Raw genomic sequence first — 18,137 nt, forward strand, 5'->3', positions numbered from 1 at the left:
ATAAAATATGTTTTAATAAATCCATGGACCCTGGATTAAGAATTTCTGTTCTAGCTAAAATTATGTTATACCTTAAGCCTAGTTTTTCCTTCTATAAAAGGGGGGTAACAACAGCACCTACCTCACAATGTTGCTGTAGGGATAAAAATAAAATAATATCACACACACACATATAGAGGTTGTAATGTGTACAATGTGTCTGCAAACCTAGAAGCACTGAACTAATCATGAGGGGAATCTAGTACTAACTAGACTAACTCTGTGGGATAGAAGAAAAGCACTTTCTCTTTGTAGGCTTCAGGTTCTTCATCCCTAAAAAAAGGAGACTGGTCTAGATGATCTCTAAAGTCCCCTCTTGCTCTTAAAAAAAACCTCAACTAATGACAAGAAAAGCTGACATTTATATAATACTTTAAAGTTTGCAAAGTACTTTTCTAGTCAGTATCTCATTTAAATAATTGTGAAAATGTATATGGCATTTCAAAACTGGATAAAGTACCTTCTTCATAAAATGGTGGACTTGCCACCAAGCTCGGTCCTTATGAGCACATACAATTCCCCACGCAAAGCTCCCCTCCACACTCCTTCCCCTAGTAAATTTAGACAATGACTTAATTTCCAGCTTCCCTGAGAAATCTCTTTTGAGTCTCCTTAGATTCCATTAAACTCTTCAGTAGCATCATTCATTGATTTAAGGCTGGGAGGCACCATCAATAAGTCTAACCTTTTCATTGGAAGAAGCCGAGAGGGACTGCATCTAAGAGTGCCATGATGAGATATAATGGAAGTGTTTTGGAGAGATTTGGAACATGGGAAGATGTTCTATGATACATACATTATCTTATTTGAGCCTAATAACAATCCTGTGAAATAGGCAGGCATTACAGGTATTATTCCTAATTCACAGATCAGCAAACAGAAGTTAAGTAACTTTTCTGAACATGTAGCTAAAAAGTCGGAGGGAGGATTTAGCCTTGTCTCTTTTGAATCCAAGTACAATCCTCTTCCCTCTACACCATGTTGCCTCTTCTATCATTCCATGAGGGTACAAGTCATGGCACTCCACATGAATTATGGTAGCTGCACAGTTGAGGAAATTGAGCCACAGACAAGAACAGTAAGAAAAGAATATCAAGAACAAGACAAAATTACCTCAATCAAAGGAGAGGTCAATAGTCTGTCATTTTCATCCAAGATCTTCAACAAATACTGAAATTCCAAATTGTTATATTCATATCTGTTGCCAAAAAGTATGGAGCAGATGATATTTGCTGTAGCATGTTTCAGGATGATTGATGTATCAAAGGGTTTACCTGCATCCCAAAACGTTAAAGAGAAGAGCAAGGATGCTATGATTTGAAGAAGGAAATTACAAAATCTGAGAGTTCTTAGGGACCTCAGTAGCCAAGTAATCCAACCGATCCACCAAAGAAATCTCCTCTATACCATACCCACCCAAGGACGCTCCAGTCTATGTGCTCAGAGCTGATGAATTACTTACAATCTCACCATAGATCATAGGTTTCAATGTTCTCTACAAAACTAAAGATAAATTTTCAAGGATTTCTATCACTTTACAATGTCTGCCTCCTCCTTTGTCACCAGTGGCACATAACAGTGACATAGCCTATAAAGGCTGGGTATTAAATATATGATTACATCTTCATGGCCACAAACAAGATCTCAGTGAATTTCTTTTTCCGGTGAGATTAGAGTTGTTCCAGATTAGAAAAAGGTCAGCTCTAGGATTAAGGAGATAAACTGAGAATTGGGGACAGGGATCTGGCTGTAAGAATTCAGTACCAATATAAACAATAAGAAATCTATTTTGGACTGTATTTTTACTCTCTCTCTCTCTCTCTCTCTCTCTCTCTCTCTCTCTCTCTCTCACACACACACACACACACACACACACACACACACACACACACACACACAAAGAATCTAAAAAAGATATTAAGGTGCTAGAAGACAACCCTGGCATGGTCCTATCACTGGCTGGAAAGTTCTGAGTTTTTGCCTAGCAGCACACTCTGTTTCTGTGATCCAAAGACCATCCTATCTATGTTTACCAGGAGACTGAACACAATATGAGGATTTTTTTTTTCTCATCACACCTTGAAAAGGCAATACACAAAGCTATGATTTGTGTTGATGGAGGGCATCCCCTGGCAACAGAAACTTTGAACTCCAAAAAGGAAATAAAAATGCTATCATTTTGGAGTTGAGTTTGGGTTGGGGAAGAACCTTGCTCATTTATCTAATTTTTAGTTGCTGTTCATTTAATCATCAAAGTCAATACTAACCTTTGTGAGATTCAAAATACATAGTAAGGGCTTGTAGTTCATCTTGAATCTTGTGTTCTATGAGTTATTTTTTCCCATTCCAAGATCACGGAGATTACTTAAGGCAAATCTTCTCATCCTTTCCATTGTTCTCCATTACTAAAAACAATACCTAATACAAAAGCATAGTTTAGAGGCAGAATTATGTCCCCCAATGCAGCCCCTGCTTCATTCTCAACATTTAATATGTTCTCACTTCTTGAATGATATAGGCTTCTAGAAGGCATCTCTATCAATATAATAGAACTTGGGGAGTATTGTCACATTGTGCATATATGAGTAGTGGGTAGGGTGAATTATGGAAGGGAAAGGGAAAAGCTAGGAGGAGGCAATTAGAAAGGGAACGAGGGTGACAGTGGAAAGTAGAGAGGGCCATGAATTAGTTATTAAGATACACTCCTAGTCTGAGACTAGCTATGTCTCTTTCCTTCTTTCCCCTTCTCCCCAGATTTCCTCCTTATAAAATGAAGGAGTTGGGTGATCTCTAAGGTCCTTCCAGCTGTAAATGATGTCATTTTTGCAAGCAATGGAAAGATCTTATAGTCGTGATAAAATGTGGAAATTCATATGGCTCAACAACAGAAATATCACGTAACATGGAACTAAATATCATCCCTCCTCTCACAGAACTTTGGGAAAGTCACAGTTTTCTGAACATCTCTCATTTTTAAATGGAAATATTAATATGCTGTTACCTCAGGAGGCTATTTCTGAGAAAACCAGTTTGTAAGCTGAATCTCCATAACCTATGGATTCATAGTAATGATGATATCAATGTCTCTCAGTTTTAAAATGTTATGGTACAATGAAGAGTTGGTCTAGGTAATCTGTGAGATTCCTTTCAGTGAAGGAATTCAATGATTCTGTGATGGTATATTTGGAGATGTTGGGGACAAAGAAAAAGTGAGGAATTTTCTGAAGGTCATACAAGAAAGTAAACTGGGGAACTTTTAACAAGGCAGTGGAATAATATATGGAAAAAATGGTTTCCTTTGGAAGGGACTCAGGATATGGAAGAAGAAAAATTTAATTACCATGTCCTTCACCGATCTTTTTAAATATTGGGACTTCTGGCCTATTTCCAAACTCTTCATTGTGGTTTAAAAAAGCATCCTTTATGGCATCATAATCCACGAGTACCACTATTTTCTTTGGACCCAGATAGACAGTGAACACATTTCCATAAGTCTTGGACAGCTAAATATATATGGAAGACAAAGAAGATTAATGTGGGTACCCAGGGAAAAAATGAACTGTTTGTGGAGGGTTTTGGTGCCCTCTCACCTCCTCTTCTTATGATGTTTTTATTATTGAGGTAGATTCTCTGTCACCCTTTCCTAGTGCTTCCCATTGGCTCACCAAGTATCTCCCTCTTTTTCCCCTAGGATCCCTTTTCTAAGGGATGCATAAACCTCATCATCATGCAGTGGAAAGGGGCCTTCCCTAGAAGAACAGGAAACTAGATTCTTGTTCCAATTCTGCCAATCAAAATTATTTAACTTTTTTTTATTTTTATTTTTTATTGTCATGCAAAATACAATTCCATATTGGTCATTGTTATAAGAGCAAATTAATATTTCACTAACTTTCAATCTAAGTAATTCTATTTTGGTTTTAGCATCAACTACTGCTATAGTTTGTTGGGCAAGCAAAATATATAACAATTTGTAGTTGAGAAAAACTCCCTGTAGCCTATATTCTTTTTTTTTTTTAACCCTTACCTTCCATTTTAGAATCAGCATTGTGTACTGGAAAGAGCAGTAAGGGCCAGGTAATGGGGGTTGGTTGACTTGCCCAGAGTCACACAACTAGGAAATGTCTGAAACCAGATTTGAACCAAGGAACTCTGGTCTCTAGACCTGGTTCTCATTCCACTCAGCCACCCCAGCTGCCCCCTCTTTTTGAAATGATATTTCTTTCTTTTTTAAAACCCTTATCTTCTGTCTTGAAATCAATACTGCGTATTGGTTCCAAGGCAGAAGAGTGGTAAGGGCTAGGCAATGGGGGTCAAGTGACTTGCCCAGGGTCACAGGTAGGAAGTATCTGAGGTCAGATTTGAACCCAGGACCTCCCGTCTCTGGGCCTGACTCTCAACCCACTGAGCCACCCAGATGCCCCCTGAAATGATTTTTCTTAACTGCTACATATCTCTGCACCCTGCTTTAATTCTCTGTGCCACATATCACCTATATTTTTATATAATATTTTTATTTTATTTTTAATTACATGTAAAAACAATTTTTAACATTTTGAAAATAATTTATTATAAATATTTGATGGTTCACAAACAGACTGAAGGTGCAGAAGCCAGCTTACCAAATATGAATTCTCCTAGCACTGAGACCTTATTGGCCCACATTCTACCCCCACCCTTTATGAATGTAAAACCTACCTGTACCAGGGATAAATACAGCTTGTTCAAATTTATTAAATTCAGGTTGCCTATGAGGGGTAAGGGAAGAGGTCCAGGAGGCAACTTGCTCTTGTATCTCTCAATCAAAGTCATCAAATAAGAGGTAATCATCAAGCCCAGTACCCCATAGACCAAAGATGAGGCAGTCAGACCCTGTAGCAAAATCTCGTACACTGTCATCTTCCTTCAGTTAGCACGGTAGCATCTGGAGGTGGAACTAGCCAAAGGTGCTGCCTTTATAGGAAGATGCTCACCCCTGCTGAAGGCATGTTCAGATTCCCTTGGCTCTGGGACCTTCAGCTGGTATCCCCTACCAAGGCTTTGGAAAATGGCCAGATAAAAAAGTTGGGATTATATTGATGTTATTCAACTGGAGATTCAATTTCCTAATATGTTTATTTCTTTAATCATCAAGGTGACTGCCCACCAGGAAGTGAAATCTAATTTCATAAGAATTCAGATGGAATCAGGTAGTGATTTATGTAAAAGAGGACACCAGAAGCAGGAAGTTCAGAAAATTCAGAAGTTCACTTATGCCCAAAGCACTTTTTCCAGGCGTGTTATGTGAAGGGCAATTGATATTGTGATTTGCCCTGTACATCACCCGGACCAACTAGGATTATCCCTGGCAATCCCCCTACACCTTCCCAGGATATTGTCTGGTGTATATGTTTGCCCTGGAGTAGTATTGTGAACAAAATATATGAGCAAAAAGAAAAGGCAGCTAAGTAGTGTAGTAGAATGGAGTGCCAGACTTGGAGACAGGAAGACTCTTCTTTCTGAGTTCAAATCTGGCTTCAGAAAAATAATTTTTGGCTAGAGAAATTTAAATTAAAGCAACTCTGTGGTACCACGGTCAGATTGGTTAATATGACAGAAAAGGAAAATGTTGGAGGTGATATGGGAAAATTGGGATGCTAATACACTGGGGTTTTTTTCCCCCTCAATTATACAAAAAACAAATTTTCAATTCTTTTATTTTTTTTAAACCCTTACCTTCAGACCTTCAGTCCTGGAATCAATACTGTGTAGGGCTAGGCAATGGGGGCGGGGGTCAAGTGACTTACCCAGGGTCACACAGCTGGGAAGTGTCTGAGGCTGGATTTGAACCTAGGACCTCCCATCTCTAGGCCTGGCTCTCAATCCATAGAGCTACCCAGCTGCCCCCCAATTCTTTTTTTAAAGTTTGAGTCAAATTCTCCTTTCTCCCACTTCCATCCCCTACCTCCTCCCTAAGATGGCAATCAATCTGATATAGATTTTATATATGTAATGGTATAAAATACCTTTCCATATTAGTCATTCCATGAATGAAAATTTGAAAAAACAAAATAAAAGTGATTAAAATAAAGTGAAACATAGTGTGGGCTGCCCTTGTCCTACTTCTCTGGCTGCTGATTGACTCTCTTGGTAAATCTTCTTGCTATTTCTGGTCTTTGCATGTCTCTCAAGGTTCTGTTCTTGCCCCTTTTCTATTCTCTTTTCATTCTCTTGGCAATCTCATTTGTTCCCACAACTTTAATTATCATCCTTACGTAATTGACAGTCAGTCAATAAATTAGTGGTAGTCTCTCGGTGAATGACTATAAGTCACCGAGAATGACTATAAGTGCCTACTATGCGCCAGGCACTTTGCTAAGTGCTGAGGATACAAAAAGAGGCAAAAGACTTTCCTGCCCTCAAGGAGCTTACAATCTAATGAGTGGAGACAAGTATTGGTGATCATCTCATTCTCTTCCTTCCAAAATCTGCCCTTTCCTGCTTAGCTCTTCTACCTCTATTGAGGGAGCCACTGTTATTCTGGTCACATAGGCTCAGAAGCTGAGTCATCTTAGACATGACCTTTTCCAGCAACCCTTAAATCTAAACAGACATCAAGCCCTTTTGATTACATCTTAGAAATGTCTCATATCTGTTTTTTTCACCATTTCATATTCTGTCTTTTTTCACTACCTTTATTATCTTTTTTCACTCTTTTCACTAAGATTACTATCTTTTCTTGGTTCACCTAATGTAAGAGTTTCCAAATTAGCCTTCCTACTTCTAGTCTTTCCCTTCCCTAATCCACCTTCCTCGCTGCTTTCTTCAAAGTTTTCCTAATGTATTTACCTAATCTCATTACTCCTGGAATCATAGTACCTCAGAATCTCAGAATTCAAATAAATCTCAGGGGGTTAATCAAGTCTTCTTCTTGTTCAGTCTTTTCAGTTGTGTCTCCTCTTCATGCCTCCATTTGGGATTTTCTTGGCAAAGATACTGGAGTGATTTACCATTTCCTTCTTTAGTTCATTTTACAGATGAGAAAAATGAGGCAAAAAGGGCTAAGTGACTTGCTCGGGGTCCCACAGCTAGTTAAGTGTCTAAGCTCAGATTGGAATTCAGGAAGATGAGTCTCCCTGACTCCTGGCCCAGCACTCTATTCACGTAAGCTGCCCTTTATGTATCCTACATTCTAGCCAAATGGAGTTGGAACTTGGAGTTGGAAGGATTGGGGTCCAATCCCAGCTCTGTAATCTACCTGATTGAATCATCTAACTTCTCTGGGCCTCAGTTTCCTAATTTATACCTGTGATGTCAAAATGTCAGGTGTTCATTTATTTATGATTTTACCTATGTAGTCTTTTGGAAGCGATTCATTTAGTGTCTAAACACATATATTTCCTTTGCTTTTACCCCTTTTCCAAAAAGTTCTCAAAACCTGTTATGCCAAATTTGAATAATCCAGTTTGGAAAAATTATGCTTGGGGTACCAGCTGGTTGTAGCCCATCTCTTCTGTAGCCCTTCAAATTTGGACAGCCTTTGATATTTTCCTTTCTTTTTCTGTTTTCTTGCTTTCCTATCTCAGTATTTATGATGACTGAGGTCCAGAATAAGATGAGGATACATATTTTCTTGCCTCCTGAACTCTTTTAGGATCTGTCAATCACAAGCTGTAATTTTAAAAGTAAAATAAGTCTCTTTAAAGAAATGTTTCTTTAAGGATTTTTTTTCTTGGCTTTTAAGGAGTGAAAATCAAAGGAATAAATCATGCATTTTACAGCCCTAGCCTGACACCACAGTAACAGGCATTTGCAATCATAGTTCTACCTGGTGGTGCGTGGATGTGATTGTAAGAAAAACAAATGGGATAGGAAAATAGTCATTTATCATAACCTCCTGCCCTGTATGCTGCATTGTGATCATTATGGGCCTGATGTAGCTGAAAATACCAAGAGCCTCCAGGGCTAGGCAGACTTTTGAAGCCCATAAATTCAGGACTTTGTAATAGGCTGATCTATTTACCAGAAATGCCAGCCTCTTCCAGAAGCCTATGTTCCTCTGCAGAGTATCACCTGAGGCCATGAAAGGAGACATTAGATTTTTGAGCTGTCCACTCAGTTTTGTGGCCTTCTGGGTGATTTTAGGCCACATCCCAAGGCATCACATTTTGAAAAAAAAACAAAACAAAATGAAGCACGTGACTGAAAGTATTCTCATCAAGCTGCCACAATTCTGCTTGAAGAATCATAGAGCTGGAAGGGATTTTGAAGATCATTTATTCCAACCCTTTCATTTTCCAAAGGAAGACGAGGAGACCTAAAGAAGGTAAACAACTTTGCCAAAGATGACACAATAAGGTTCTGTTTATCCTTACTTTTGATGTGGGAGAAACACATCTAAGTTTGTAGCAGGGATTCACCCCAAGAATGAGACTCAAACTCTGTTCAATCCAGAAGTAAGAAAAGAATCTTATTTGAAGAAGAAATGGTTTTGGGTGGTATAATAGCTGGTGGAATAGTCTAATCAGGTAGCCTTAGGGCTGATGGATAAGCCCAGGGGCTAGTAGAGCAGCCTTTTTGGAGCTGATAGTTTGGAGTAGCAGCTCTGCTGTAGAGTGGCAGCTTCCATGGTACAGTGACAGCTTCCACCATGGAGTAGCAGCTTCACTACCCTGTGCATCAGGGTTGGCATATTTATTGGGATCTAGGAGCTTAGCGTCTCCCTTCCCAAACTCAGGTGGAGAAATGTTTTGGGAACACAGGGAATAAGGAGCATGCACAAAACTGGGGGATTCTTCTGAAATGCCAGAGTCCCCAGTACACAGGTTCCATGTTCTTCCATTGTCCACTTTGTCATTTGTCAACACAGGAGAGGTCTTGCCGCCCTTCTAGAGTGGGGACATGGTTGGGGAAGGATGCAGCACATTGGAGGGCCATTATAGGTAATTAATTATTTCTAAGAACACAAAGCTGATGCCTAGTATAGAATGTTACAGATTCAGTATCCAGAGTGGATAACTGAACAATCTGCAGTTCATGCTTGACTAATGCTGAAATTATAGATTTTGTAATTGATGTTTAACCAGTGCTAACTATTGAGAAATGCAAGATTTCAGAGTATGAAGAATTCCTATTACTACTCCTTACTGCCCACTGTCAACCCACTTCATTTTCTAGTTCAGATTTCTTTCCCATAATACCATGAGGCATCCATGCAAGCTCAGAGAGATACACTGGCCTCTAGAAGAAAGAGACAGACAAAAGAAGAATTCAAGAAGAAGGTATACAGGCTCAGGCTCAGAATAACCTCTGATATATCACTGGGAATTCTTTTAGATCAACATAGAAATAGGTAGTTTGGAGAAAGAAACAGGAGATTCCTGTTTCATCTGAATTGAGCTACAATGATGCATTTTCCATGGAATTTGTCTTTAAATCACAATGCATGTATTTTCATGTCAGTGCTCTGTAGATGGCACCCAGACTAGTCTTGTTCCATTCCTAATTCTCTTTCTAATTCTGTTTCTAACCTAATTCCATTTCTTTCTTTCTTTCTTTCTTTCTTTCTTTCTTTCTTTCTTTCTTTCTTTCTTTCTTTCTTTCTTTCTTTCTTTCTTTCTTTCTTTCTTTCTTTCTTTCTTTCTTTCTTTCTTTCTTTCTTTCTTTCTTTCTTTCTTTCTTTCTTTCTTTCTTTCTTTCTTTCTTTCTTTCTTTCTTTCTTTCTTTCTTTCTTTCTTTCTTTCTTTCTTTCTTTCTTTCTTTCTTTCTTTCTTTCTTTCTTTCTTTCTTTCTGACAGAAGGGTAAGTAAGTGCTAGGCAAATAGTTAAATGGCTTACCCAGGATCATACAGCTAGGAAACATCTGAGGCAAGATTTGAACTGAGATCCTCCCATTTTTGCCATCTAGCTCTCCCTCTCCATTGTGCCATCTAGCTCTACCCACCCCTCCCAATTCCATTTCTAACTCTATTCCTTATTCTTTGCAAACTGAAGTTAGTTAAATTGAGGATTTAAAAGGAGTGGCTCTGCCATTGAAGTGAATCAAAGGATTGATCAAATTACCTAATAAATATTCATTCCTCCCAGCAGTTGATTGGAACAACTTGGATCCAAATAATCAGAAGTATCCATGCCTTGATTTATCAGATAATTGCTCAACCCCCATTCACTTTGGTAATGGTAGACTAACCTTTAATTTTGTTTTTCAGTCATATCTGACTCTTCTTGAGCCCATTTGGGGTTTTCTTGGCAAAGATACTGGAACAGTTTGTCATTTCCTTCTCTAGCTCATTTTACAGAGAAGGAAACTGAGGCAAACTGAGTTAAAAGACTTGCTCAGGGTCGCATAGCTAATAAGTGTCTGAGGCCTGATTTGAAATCAGACCTTCCTGATTCCAGACCTTGAATTCCTTCCACTCTACCTCCTACTGTCCCCTTTTCTATTTACTTCTAAAAGTTTTCAAAAACATTAAGAATGCTATTCACATAGTTTGATGGGGACATTGAGAGACTGAGAAAAGATTATTTCATTGTTATTAGGAATTCTGCAATCCAAATGCTATTCAAACAGTAAAGGATCTAGTGAGTAGAAAGAAAAATAATGCAAGTTCTAATCCTCTAGCTCAACTGTCCAGTTACCCTATAGATAAGAGGTCAACCTTGTTAATAGGAATAGCATTTCAGTGAAATTCTAGCTTTGTTATAGGATATGTTTAAACTGGATCCCTGGAACAAATTTACTTTCTAAAAAATCATCCATGAGTGTTTATTAGCCACCTACTACTTCGTGCAAGACATTGTGCTGGATGCAGCAAATACAACAAAAGATAAGGAATGGCAGAGTCATAACTAGGGCAGGAAGATAGGGGCTTTGTCCCAGGGTACCAATAACCAGGGGGCAAACTTCCTTCTCACAATAGTCAGGGGACCCACTGACTATAGATTAAGCAGTCCTCATCCATGCCTGAGCAATCATAGTTATTTCATCACCTGATCTTGAGTCACCCACTACTCCCAGAGCCATATTGTCATCAAACTGAGTTCCAATTCAGTCTCAAACACTGGCTGGATAACCCTGGACAAGTCATTTAACCTCTATCCAACTCAGTTTCTTCAACTTTAATATGGAAATAAAAATGATGCCTATCTCCCAGAGTTGTAAAAATAAGGCAATATTTATAAAGTATTTAACACAGTGCTGGGCACATTTTTTTGTTATTCAGTCATTTCAGTTGAATCTAACTCTTAGTGACAGTATCCAGGGTTTCCTTGGCAAAGATACTGAAGTGGTTTGCCATTTCCTTCTCCAACTTATTTTACAGATAGGGAAAACTGAGTCAAACCAGGTTAAGAGACTTGCCTAAGATTGCACAGCTAGAAATTGTCTGAGACTGGATTTGAACTCAGGAAGATGAATCTTCCTAACATCAAACCTGGCACTCTATCCACTCTGCCACATAGTGCTTAATAAAAGTGTATTCCATTCTATCAAATATGTCTCTCATGGGCACAATCATATTTCAAGGATGAGCCTACTCAATTATGAACAGGCTCAACAACAGGATGACGTGTTTGGCTGTTTTCTCTCTAACACTGTCTTTTCCTAGGAGTCATTGGATTGAGGATTGGGGATCATAGACTGTGCTGTAAAGATGCAACCCAGAATCTCTAAGTGTTGAGATACACCCCTTCTTTGTGCCTCTGTACCTGACTAGGGACACCTTTGTCATTATTGGTCTTGGGGACTAAGACCACACCTTTCATAGGAGATACTGAGAATAAACACATATGCAGGTATGCATGGACCTTGGTGGGATCTCCATGCCTTTCCTTCACTTCATGTGAACTCCTTCCCTTCCCCTCTAAATGAACTCACTTCAGTTTTGAGCACTCCCATTGCTATGAAAAATCATGAGCCCATTCTTGGCCACCTCAGTTCCCTCTGGGTAATTCTTTGGCTGCCAGGTACCAGTGGAACAAGGACAAACAAGCCCTTCGACTAAAGAGATCAGACTTCTTCTCAGAGGCTTAAGTAGGAATTTTTTTTCCACCCAAGACAAAAACAATCTAGGAAAGGAGAAGTGGGGAGAGAAAGAGACATACAGAGACAGAGACAAAAAAGCAGAGAGAAAAGAATACCAACATACAGAGAGAGATTGATGGAAAGGTACAGAGACAGGCAGGGAACCATATAGAGACAAGATGACAGAGACACAAAGAAAGGAAGAAAGGGAAAGATAAAAGAGACAAATAAATGGAAAAAGAGAAAAATAGAGAAACGGAATAGCAGGAAGGCAGAGATGAGAGACAGAAAGGGACATATGAAACAGAGACACTAGAAGACAGAGAACAGATACAGAGACTCTGGAGTGACAACCTAGGTTCAAATCCTGCATCTGATCATTATTACCTCTGTGACAATGGGAAAGTCACTTTAATTCCTTGGGTCTCAATTTCCTCATGTATCATTTCTCATTTTTCTCATCCTAATCTTGATTCTTCCATTTTCAATTTCCTCATTTTTCCCCACACCTCATCATCTTCTTCTGCCCCTCTGACTAGAGGGTGGGACCATGAACTCCACACCTCTATTTAAGGAGGAAGCCCAGCTGAGAAATCTCATTTCTCTCCTGGCCACATTACTTGGAGACTTCTTGGACTGATTTTTCTACCAACATCCTGAATTTGACTGTCTCTCCCTTCTATCTACTCCCTTTTCAGTTTCCTTTTGCATTTTGCCTTTCTACATTAAATTATAAGCTCCATAAGGACAAGAACTGTCTTTCTCCTTTCATATTTGTATCCCTAGACATTGGCACAGTTGTTGACACATAATAGTTTATTGACTGACTAAAATGAAGTCCTTTCCAGCTCTGTACCTTAATGTCCAACCCTTCCCAGAACAGAGGCTGAACTACTTACTCTCCTGATCTCATTTCTCCCTCTGAGAGAAGGTCCCAAAGAGGGCCCCAGGAGGTTTGGGTACAGTGCTGGCTTTTCTAGCCAGGAATAGTTGCTTCTCTCCACTGGGGGTGTTGTCTCAAGAAAAAGCATGTAAACTTCTTGGTGAACTTCAGAGAAGAGACAGTGGCTAATCTGGAGAAGGCAGGGGAAGAGATATGAGAAAAGTGCCAGTTGACCAGGTACTGAATACTATGTCCCCAAAGCAAGAACAAGGACAAATCCTGTGTTTTCACCTGATCCAGTTTTCCCCCCACCCTCCTTACTTTCTCTCTTCCCTAATTCTTTAATCTGATGTGAAATGGGAAACCAAATAAATATTCTGTTCTCTTCCAGTGATATACCCAAACTTGTTTAAATGGTGTCTAAAGTGAAAGAGAAAAACTAAATCCATAGAAATGATGTTGAGTTGCTATCACACCAGTAAAGAGCTAAGAGATAGATCTGGTGAAAGCCAAATAGAATTTTTGTGTCCTAGAAGTTATAAGTGGTTCAATGAATAGAGCACTGGGATTGGAGTCGGGAAGACTTGAGTTCAAATCAGATCTTAGATACTTACTAGTTGTGTGACTCTGGGAAAGTCACTTAACCCTGTATACCTCAGTTTGCTCACTTGTGAAAGGAGCTGGAGAAGGAAATGACAAACCATTCCAGTATCTCTGCCAAGAGAACTCCAAATGGGGTCACAGAGATTCAGACATGACTGAACATCAACAGAAGAGATTCTTAATCCCTTGTCAGTTTTACTTACTGAGTTGTCTGATAAAGCACAGGACATTGTAAATATGTGAAAAATTATTCACTCAACAAAATTTATCTGGAGGGATAAAAGGCCAAGAATATAAGGGGAATTAATGAAAAAAAAATATGAAGGAAGGTAGCCTAGCTGTTTTAGGTCTCAAACTGTATTATAAAGCAGCAATCATCAAAACAATCTGGTACTGGCTGAGAAATAGAGCAGTGGACTGTGAAGATTAAATTGTAATCCTCTGGTTGTAAGAATGAAAATACTTAGCTCTTCCTTTATTGGGAAGATTGAATTGTAACCCAGTATTTTAATTATATCTACCCATTTTAAGCAAAAAATAAAGGTGTTAAGTAACCAAAAAAGGTGAACTAACCAAAAAAGGTGTTAAGTAACCCAAAAGATATAATCTAACCAAAGAAAGTGTGAGTGGTGAGTAAAGTGTGAGTAAAGAGTGGGCAGTCCTGGAGAAAAGCATCTGCTGTGATTGGTAGACGTGAAATTTAGGGGAGGTGACACAAGAGAAAAAGATCTTTAAAAAGAGGACAAGAGGCCAGAAGAAGATATATTCGATCGGAGATATTCAATTCAAGGAGATTGAAGAGCTCTCTGACTTGGAGGAGAAACTGGAAGACAGACACTTGAGGAGCGACTGGAAGGCAGACACCCAGACTTCTTTCCATTTAGATGGTCACTATTGGTGAGTGAAAGGCTGATTTAGTGACCTGCCTTTTTGGAGGCATGAAGCCTCCAGGAAAGACCCATGTCTTGAGACTCTCTTCCCTGATTAGGGCCTTAGTATTTCTACCTGGCTCAGAGGAAGCTGGAGTTTCCTCTCTCTCTCTCTCTCTCTCTCTCTCTCTCTCTCTCTCTCTCTCTCTCTCTCTCTCTCTCTCTCATTCCTTAATATCTTTCCTCTATTGTAAATAAACTACCATAAATTCCATTTACTTTAGTAATTCATTTTGGGATTTAGAAATTAAATCCCTGGCAACCACCTATATAAGTATGTAGAGTCCAACCATGAATTAAATTTAACAGGACCAATTAGGCATACAACACACAGTAGTGAATCAGTAGCCTAGTGTTTGACAAACCCAAAGATCTAAGCTTTTGGAAAAAGAATACACTATTTGACAAAAACTTCTGGGAAAACTAGATAACAATATGGCAGAAACTAGGCATAGATCAACATCTCATGCCATATAACAAGATAAAATTAAAGTGAATATGTATTTTAGAAATAAAAGATGATACCATAACCAAATTAGGGGAGCACAAAATAGTATATTTGTCAGATTTATGGATAAGGGAAGAATTTATGATCAAACAAGTCAGGGAACATTATGAGATGTAAAATCGATATCTTTGACTACATTCATTTAAAAAGTTTTTGCACAAACAAAACCAATGCAACAAAGATTAGAAGGGAAATAACAAACTGAGAAAAAAATCTTAAAGCGAGCGTGTCTGATAAAAGCCCCATTTATCAAATATATAGAGAACTGAGTCAAATTTATAGGAATACAAGTGATTCTCTAATTGGTATATGGTCAAAAGATATGAATGGTCAAAAGAATGAAATAGGCAATTCTCAGAGGAAGAAAATAAAGCTACCTTTAAGTCATATAAAAAAATGTTCCACATCACTAGAGAAATGCAATTAAAACAATTCTGAGGTACCACCTCACATCTATCAGATAGTATAACAAAAAGGGGAAATGATAACTGTCAGAAGGGACGTGGGAAAATTGGGACACATATATTGTTGATGGAGCTCTGAACTGATACAACCATCCTGGAGAGCTATTTGGAACTATGTCCAAAGAGCCAGAAAACTATGTAAACCCTTTGACCCAGCAATACCACAACTAGGTCTATGTGCCAGAAATCAAAGATAGAGGAAAAGGACCCTATTTGTACAAAAATATTTATAAAGGCTCCTTTGTGGTAGCAAAGGATTAGAAACTAAAGGGCTGTTCATCAAGTAGGGAATGATGGAACAAAATGATTGTAATATTATTATGCCATAAAAAATGGCAAACAGGATGATCATTTTAAAAATATGGAAAAACTTGTATGAAGTGATGCAAAGTGGAGTGAACAGAACCAGAGCAGAGTAATAGCAAAAATATAAATCGATAAACTGTGAATAACAACTATTATCAGCAATACAAGGTTCTAAGACAGTTCCAAGAGACTCATCATGAAAAAAGCTATCCACCATCATGGAAGGGCCTGATGGAGTCTAAATACAGATTGAAACATACCATTTTCACTTTATCCCCTCCATAAGTTTTTTCTTGTATAAGGGATATATCTCCTTTCACACAATGACGAACATGAAAAGAGATATTACATGATAACATGAGTATAACCTATATCATATTACTTGCCACCTCAGGTAGGAGGGAGAAGGGGGGGGGAGGAAGAGAACACAGATAAAAAATTGTTAGAAAATGATTATTTAAAATTATATCAACATGTAAACATTTTAAAATTATTTACTCAGTATTTACTAAAGATAGGGAATTCCTAGAGGTAGGACTGGTAATAATAATGTTGGGGGCAGCTAAGTGGCCCATCGGATTGATAGCCAGGTCTAGAGACAGGAGATCTGGGGTTCAAATTTGACCTCAGACACTTCCTAGCTGTGTGACCCTGGGCAAGTCACTTGACTCCAATTGCCTAGCCCTTACCACTCTCTTCTGCCTTGGAGCCAATACACAATATTGATTCCAAGATGGAAGGTAAGAATATAAAAATAATAATAAGGTTGTTCAGAAGTTCAGCCATGTCCAGTCCTTTGTAACCCCACGTAACATGCCACATCAATACTGTCCATGGGATTTTCTTGGCTAAGATATTGGGTTAATTTGTTATTTCCTTCACGAGTGGATTAAGTCAGAGTGATTTGCAGGCTGATACAGATGGTAAGTGTCTGAGGCTGAATTTGCACTCAACTCTTCCTGACTACAGCACTCTATCCACTGTGCAACCTGGTTGCCTCCAATAATGATACTTAGCATTTAAATTTGTATAAACTTTATAAACATAATGTCTTATTTGAGCCTCACAACAACCTTGGGAGGTAGGTACTATTATTATCCTCATTTTATAGATGAGGAAACTGAGGCAAACAGAAATTAAGAGGCTTGCCCCACCAGCACAAAGCTAGTAAGTTTCTGGTGCTGAATTTGAACTCAGGTCTTCCTGACTCGATGTCCACATGACCATTTAACTACCTAGTAATCGTTTATACAGCTGGGTAAACAGAAAACAGAATGCCTAATTAATGACAAAGATAATGTTCCCCCGTGAAGATATAATGGTCGATGTTGAGAGGAGAAGAGATGAGAAATTGTATTTATCCTTCTTTGTGGTGAGGTGGGGGATAATAGGTACAGAATGTTGCATACCCAGTCTGACATGGCTATTGGGGCAGAGGGAAAGGGGTTGGGGGGGAGAGGGGGAGAGAGAGACAGAGAGAGAAACAGACAGAGAGAGAGAGAGAGAGAGAGAGAGAGAGAGAGAGAGAGAGAGAGAGAGAGAGAGAGGGAGAGACAGAGAGAGAAACAGACAGAGAGAGAGAGAGAGAGACAGAGACAGAGACAGAGACAGAGACAGAGACAGAGAGGCAGAGAGAGACAGAGACAGAGACAGAGAGAGAGAGACAGAGAGAGAAACAGACAGAGAGAGAGAGAGAGAGAGAGAGAGAGACAGAGACAGAGACAGAGACAGAGACAGAGACAGAGACAGAGAGGCAGAGAGAGACAGAGACAGAGAGAGAGAGACAGAGAGAGAAACAGACAGAGAGAGAGAGAGAGAGAGAGACAGAGACAGAGACAGAGACAGAGACAGAGACAGAGAGAGAGAGGCAGAGAGAGGCAGAGAGAGACAGAGAGAGACAGAGACAGAGACAGAGGGGGGGAAGAGAGGAAGGGAGAGAGAGAGGGAGGGAGGGAAGGAGGGAGGAAGAGAGAAAGAGAGGGAGAGAGAGAGAAAGAGAGAGAGTAAAGGGGGAGGAGGGAGAGGGAGGGAGAGTTATAAAAACAAAAGGCATCCAAAAAACTAATTTTTCACCTGGTCTGAAATATAATGGAAACAATAAAATTCTGGGAGACAAGTTTACATTTAGCTCCACAGTTGGTTATATGCATTTGACCTCACCCCTTTAGCCACCCTTTAACTAGGTTCCTCCATCTGTGAAATGCAAATCAAAATACAGTCCTAGGCACCAAATAAACTGAAGCACTTTGGGTAGAAATAGTTATTTCCTTTAAATCAATTCAGATAAGGCTGTACCGTAGTGTTGTTTGATCTAGCATTTATCAGTCATCACTCTGAGGGCAAGAGGGAAGGGGAAGGGGAGTGGAGGAGGAGGAGGAGGAGGAGGAGGAGGAGGAGGAGGAGG

This window comes from Monodelphis domestica, chromosome 7 (assembly GCF_027887165.1).
Source record: "Monodelphis domestica isolate mMonDom1 chromosome 7, mMonDom1.pri, whole genome shotgun sequence".
Taxonomy (NCBI): domain Eukaryota; kingdom Metazoa; phylum Chordata; class Mammalia; order Didelphimorphia; family Didelphidae; genus Monodelphis; species Monodelphis domestica.